The sequence below is a fragment of the Pseudorasbora parva genome, chromosome 4 (assembly GCF_024679245.1).
Source record: "Pseudorasbora parva isolate DD20220531a chromosome 4, ASM2467924v1, whole genome shotgun sequence".
NCBI lineage: Eukaryota > Metazoa > Chordata > Actinopteri > Cypriniformes > Gobionidae > Pseudorasbora > Pseudorasbora parva.
Genome location: NC_090175.1, coordinates 12,177,783 through 12,183,782, shown reverse-complemented (window position 1 = coordinate 12,183,782; position 6,000 = coordinate 12,177,783). Strand labels below are relative to the sequence as shown.

The 6,000-nt window shown below is 39.7% G+C and overlaps 1 long non-coding RNA gene across 1 annotated transcript in view; it reads right to left on the bottom strand.

Annotated features, from left to right (window-relative positions):
• Positions 1 to 683: 683 nt before the first annotated feature.
• Positions 684 to 6,000, bottom strand: part of LOC137072921 (uncharacterized) — a 22,073-nt gene continuing 16,756 nt past the window's right edge. The window contains exons 3-4 of the long non-coding RNA XR_010904706.1: positions 5,504 to 5,540; positions 684 to 820 (exon numbers count right to left, since the gene is read on the bottom strand). This is a non-coding gene — a long non-coding RNA (uncharacterized lncRNA). The remainder of the gene's footprint in view (positions 821 to 5,503; positions 5,541 to 6,000) is intronic.

The window sequence follows — 6,000 nt, the reverse complement described above, 5'->3', positions numbered from 1 at the left end:
AAAGTTAACCCGGGTTTGGAACGGCATGAGGGGGAGATGACAGAATTAGCCTTTTTCTTGCTTCATGTGTTTCTTCAGGCGTCAAAGTTTCCCGCGGTTTCACAATGGTGGTGTAAACAGATCTGCTGTAGCGTCCCAGAAATGAAGGCCAGGGCACCGGCTTCAGCTTCAAACACTCCCTAATAATGCTAATTTACACACACATGTTTGTTTTTGTGACATATGGGGATATTCCATAGGCGTAATTGTTTTTATACCGTGCAAACCGTATTTTCTATCCCCCTACGCTGCCCCTGCCCCTAAACCTACCCATCACAGGAAACATTCTGCATTTTTACTTTCTCAAAAAAACTCCTTCTGTATGATTTATAAGATGTTTTTCTCAAGGGGACCTAAAAATGTCCCCACAAGGAAAAAGATTTTGGATATTGCCATCTTGGTGGTGTGTGTGTGTATGGGGTTCACACTAAGAACTAGAAAAGAGTTCAGAAAGTAATGGTTCTAGTCATCATTTTCTTTTAAAACCACAAGTCTTCCTTCTTCACACACACATAGCTAAACACACGTTTAGGTTTGTGTTCTTCAGTGTTTTCATATTGTTTTATGCGGTCGCGATTGTGTTATGTTTGAGATAAAAGGCAAAATGAGGTTGAAAAGCAGTGACAGACAAAAAAAAAAAAAAAGCTGGGGCAAACCTAGCTAATCGAATACAACTGTGTTTACGAGCACACAATGCGCGAGCACTGATGACTATGATGACTTCATCTCCATGGCAACCTCGTTCATTCTCTCCCTGGGATGGAAACCGGAGCCCTGGAACCTAGAGCAATGACATCATCATTTGAAATGTCACAGAACTCAAACTCAAAACCCCCTTTTTTTTAAAAATTACGACACACGGATGAACTGTTGATGGTTATAAGAGCAAGAACATGAGCTCTGTTACAATACTCAGTGAGCTTACTTGCTACCTTTTAAAGGGGTGTTTTTTTCTAGGCTTGGTTGTGTTTATGGGGCGTAGTATACCACGTCTTAATACATCTTTTCTGTTCTTATATTTGACCTTTATTCCACACCGCTGTCTCCACTGTGCTTTGAACGGCTCGTCTGCTTCCTGCTTCTACGAAGCCCATCCCTCTGAAAAACGCAATGGTCTTAGAATTGGTCGGATAGCCAAATGTAGTTTCCTGTATTTTTATTGGCTGAAGTGTCAAGCACAGGTTGTCCGGAAACGCCACGCCCCTCACTATCACAGGCAGAAGTCACATCTGCGGAGACTAGCGAGGGTTAATGATGTCACCAACCCAGGAAGAAGCACGTTGTAGTCCAAACCGGCCGTTTTTTTAGGCAATAAACTGCCGTAACTTTAAAAGACAATATCTCCGTTTGCACTGAACTTTCAGCGCTGTAACTTTGCGGATACTGTTTATGCTCAAGCAGCAACATTACACACTAACTAAAGTTAAAAAAGCAAAATCGCATGCAGCCACCCCTTTAAAGGTGCACTATGCAACTTTCCGTCCACTGGAGGGCGCCTATTCAAAACAAAGGCGTAGTTTGATGGCAAAGTTTGAGCGCAGCATCTTGGGACATGTGGTCTTCACATCACAACCGGTGGAAAATAGGACTCTGGCAGAAATCACGTTCATGCATGCGGTTATTAACGTTACTGTAGTGAAGCAGAGCAGGACAGAGTGTTGAGGAGCTGAGCACGGCCGCTGGAGCGATTGTTAAACAAACACACGGCTCACGAGTACCGGGACTTTTACTATGACAGGACGGGACACAGTCGCCGGGTGCTCGCACTTCCGCTTTTTCCGGTCAGGTAAAGCAGCTCTGTTTATCATATCAGATACATTTAAGTGTGTTTAAAAGGATGTTATGACGTTCCTCTGTGCGTTCGCTTGGTGCTGCTGTGACATGTTCACACTGCTAAGAGAAAAGCTCTTCTGCAGAATAAAACTGAGGGTAGCGCAGATATGACACGATTGACAGGCGACTCCCTCAAACGCTATGCAAACGTCTCGGTCCTTAGTTAAAATAGCAATTTTCTCACAATTTACAAATAGTTGGAAACATTTGGGATATTGTAGGTACTCAACTGAACAAAATATATAACACTGGCCTAGTGGTTTTTGGATATTTTACTGCTAAAATACTACATAGTGCACCTTTAAGGGCGCTTCTCAACTCAAACAGTACCTCATTAGTGACTGATTTAAAACTTTGACGACAGAATTTTCATGTGGACAACTTTTTAAAGTTTCATCTTATTTTCTATGTAGCCTATATGAGTGTGGATGTGGATTTGGAGACAGCAACTAAAAATCCCACACGGAGAAATGAGGCGAATAATTACGACCACAAACCCATGAGAGGAAACCAAACGAAACCATTAATCTAAACAATCATCTCTCTCGGTTGTGATATCACTGTATAACATCCCATGAGACCCAAATGAGGGGCTTTCAGATGGTTATGACGCGAAAGAGAGACAGATATTTCACTATGTGTTATATAATGATGATAAACAGTTGGCTATAATTATTTGCAGTGCTAGACAAGGCCTAGCGAAGGTGTGTTGATAGTTTAAAGGTGATTAAGGGGGCCTTTCTGTCAGCGTGCATCTTGTGTGTACAGAAATCAGTCAGTGCAAACTCTGGCCTCATTTCACAGTGTGCATGGAAAACACACACAGGTAGACCTGGCCAAACTGAGAAGCCCTTTCACAGTGTGCAGAGAATGACACAGACACTATATACACCTTGCTGGCCATACAGAGTAGTTTGGTCTCTGCTGTGTAAACGGTTCATTCTTCTGCAAGCCCCATTAGCGAATGCATGAGGAAAATTTCCGACGTTGTGCACACACACAGAGAGAGAGAGAGAGACAGGTATGCTTTGTAAATCACTGAATTCATTAACAGTATGCAGAGAAAAGCACACATTTCTGGACAGACGAAAATAACCAAAAACTTGATAAATACAAAAACTATAGGCTAATATGTTTAGTCTTCTGCACTGACCATCTTCAAGCATTTGGACATTGAACTACTACATTGATACTAACGATGGATGATTTGTATGATTTTTTCACATGTGAACTTCATACAGCAGTCAAAGCTTTTACTATGCCTCAGATGAACACTTCCGCTTCTTCAGCTCGTGTATGCGGGGTAACACAGCGCTGTTTTATCATATTAGATACACTTTTTGAGTGTGTTGAAAGTTGGGTTAATGGCACTCTGTGTTTGCTTGACGGCTACTATGAGACACTTGTTCAGACTGCAGTGAGCTATATCAATATTATCATCCATGGTAAAACATGGTACTCATGGTAAATCAAGAAACTAAGATTTAAACAGTAAGACTAACTGTGTTGAGCTGTATAACAATGATTCGATTTTTGTCCATGAATGTATTCAAACAGTTGCTCATCTGTCTCATAAAACACTTAACATATTAAAGCATCTTTGGTGTTTCCATGGTTTCATCAAAATAAAATCTGTAAATCGAGGGTAACGCTGGTATGATGTCATTGACAGGCGACGCACATGACGGTCCAGGTCTTGGTTAATATTGCTTATTTCTCTGGATTTAAACATTTTTGGAAACATTTGGGATAATGTAAGTACACAAGTCAACAAAATATATAATATTGTTCTAGTGGTTTTTGGATATTTTAATCCAAAAAAATTACATATTGTGCCTTAAAAGTCATTTTTGAGGGGGGGAAAGAGCTCAGAAGTTAATTTGTTTGCAGATGCCACTTGTTTTTAAAATTCACTTCAGGTCAGTAATTTAAAACATAATTTTTTTCCCAAAAGGCCTAGCTCAAACAATGTGAGGTAAACACTTACATAATTTTTTTTGGTTTTGTTATAATGTTCCCAATTTTAAGTAAGCAGAAGTTTTGAGTTTGTTGTACTCATGCATGTTAATTGCTCCTAACTTGAAGTTCTGAGTTAGCTAAAATGTACATTTTGATAGCAGTTAACATTAAAGATTTAGTTAATTAAATTAAGTTTTCTTTTGAGTTCTTACAAATCAAGTTAGATATGTATGTCACTGTAAACCTTGACAAGTTGTCAGAACTAAAAAAAAGTTAAATGAGAATTTTTTTTAAAGTTAAGATTTTTGTTCTTAACTTGAAATATTTCAGTACACTAATTTAAACAAGTAACTTAAAGGGGGGGTGAAACACTCAGTTTCAGTCAATCTCATGTCAATCTTGAGTACCTATAGACTAGTATTGCATCCTTCATATCTCCGAAAAGTCTTTAGTTTTATCATATTTATAAAAGAAATATGGGCTGTACCGAGTCTTTCCGGAAAAAACCGAGCGCCTGGAGGCGTATCGTGTGGGCGGAGCTAAAGAATGACAAGCGCGCAAAGCGGTGACGTCCTCAAGCGTGGAGAAACCCATCTATCTCAGCTAATACAGATAATGATCCAGAATCAAATCTGAGGCTGAAATAAATTGAACAGGAGAAACGGCAACATCAGGACGTCCGTCTCTGTGGTATGTACTGTATTTAGGGGCCTTTGTGTGCAGTTTATGAGGACATGATTCGGTTTATGGTCTATTGTATGTGACTAGACCTTAGAGGTAGCAAGCAAAACGGTTTTGCACGTCAGAGTCAGAATAGTGTAACGTTATACAGAACAACAATGGAGTAACCGTTAGCGCATTTGAATGACGAAGCACGCGATTGTATCGTTTACTGATGTTTACTCATGCGACGGTAGCCAATAGCAGAGACATTTGAAGTTGATTTACTCACCGGCATCTTCCAAAGCAGGACCACTCTGTCAAAAACACACTTCTTTGGTAACGTTATGATTTGGTGAAGTCCTGTGACAGCAGTGACCGTGGAAATCCACTTTGCGACGCGACTGAAGCGATGCCTTGAAGCTTCCCGTCATTTCTGCGTTCAAATCGGTTCAAATGCAGCGCTGCCTTCCCGGAATGCTATGCTGAAGCGTTGAAGTCGCTCGACGTCACCCATAGGAATAAAGTGGAGCGCGGCGCGCCACATAAGTGTTCACGGACGACTGGATCTGCACCTGAGAGACTGTTTACGGCGTGCATTTCCTCTCTCTCCCTCTAGTCACGCGCGCGCGCACCCTTCCGGGAGAAGAGCCCGTACGGCCCATACAAGGACCTTCCGCTCTATTTAACGTCAAGTAGACCCATACTCGAAAAAAACTCTCCGAAACTTGTGAGAAACCGGAAGGAGTATTTTTAACACAGAAATACTCCATCAAACGTCCAACATTCGTTTTTGAAACTTTGTCTATGTTTAGGATGGGAATCCAAGTCTTTAAAGGTGTAAAAAGCTCAGTATGCATGAAACAGCATTTCACCCCCCCTTTAAAATGATCAAGTTATCGAAACATAAATATTTTTCTAGCTATAACAAACTAATTCAGAAAACGCAACGTTTGCTAACATGTTAACAATAGCAGTGAATGAGTACAGCAACTTAAAACATGTGACTTACCTGTTCTCAAACCAAGCAGTGTGCCATGATGGTAACTCTCCAACCCAAAAAAAAAAACACAATCAGAAACTCTTATAAATTAGCATAACAAAACATTAATGACTCCCTTAATTAATCTTGCATCTAAAAAATAAAATAAATTATATAACACGTATTTTTAGCTTTAACTCTCCCTTCCGAGTGCCATGAGCAAAGCATGCTGGGAAATACAAAATCCCAACCCAGTTTCAGTTAAACTAAAGTTAGTCTAAATTAAAGAAAATAAGTTCATTTAACTCACAACAATGAAACAGTCCAGTTTACTTGAAATATGTCAATGCTGTGAACTCAAAAGAAAAATAAACTTCTAAATACATAACAGTTATTTTAACTGAAATAATTTGTTTAATTTAAGTTTGTCCTACTCAAACCAGTTATTTTGAGCGTTAGGCTTTACCGTGTACAATAAAACAGTAATATTGTGAAATACATATATATATATATATATATATAGCCCT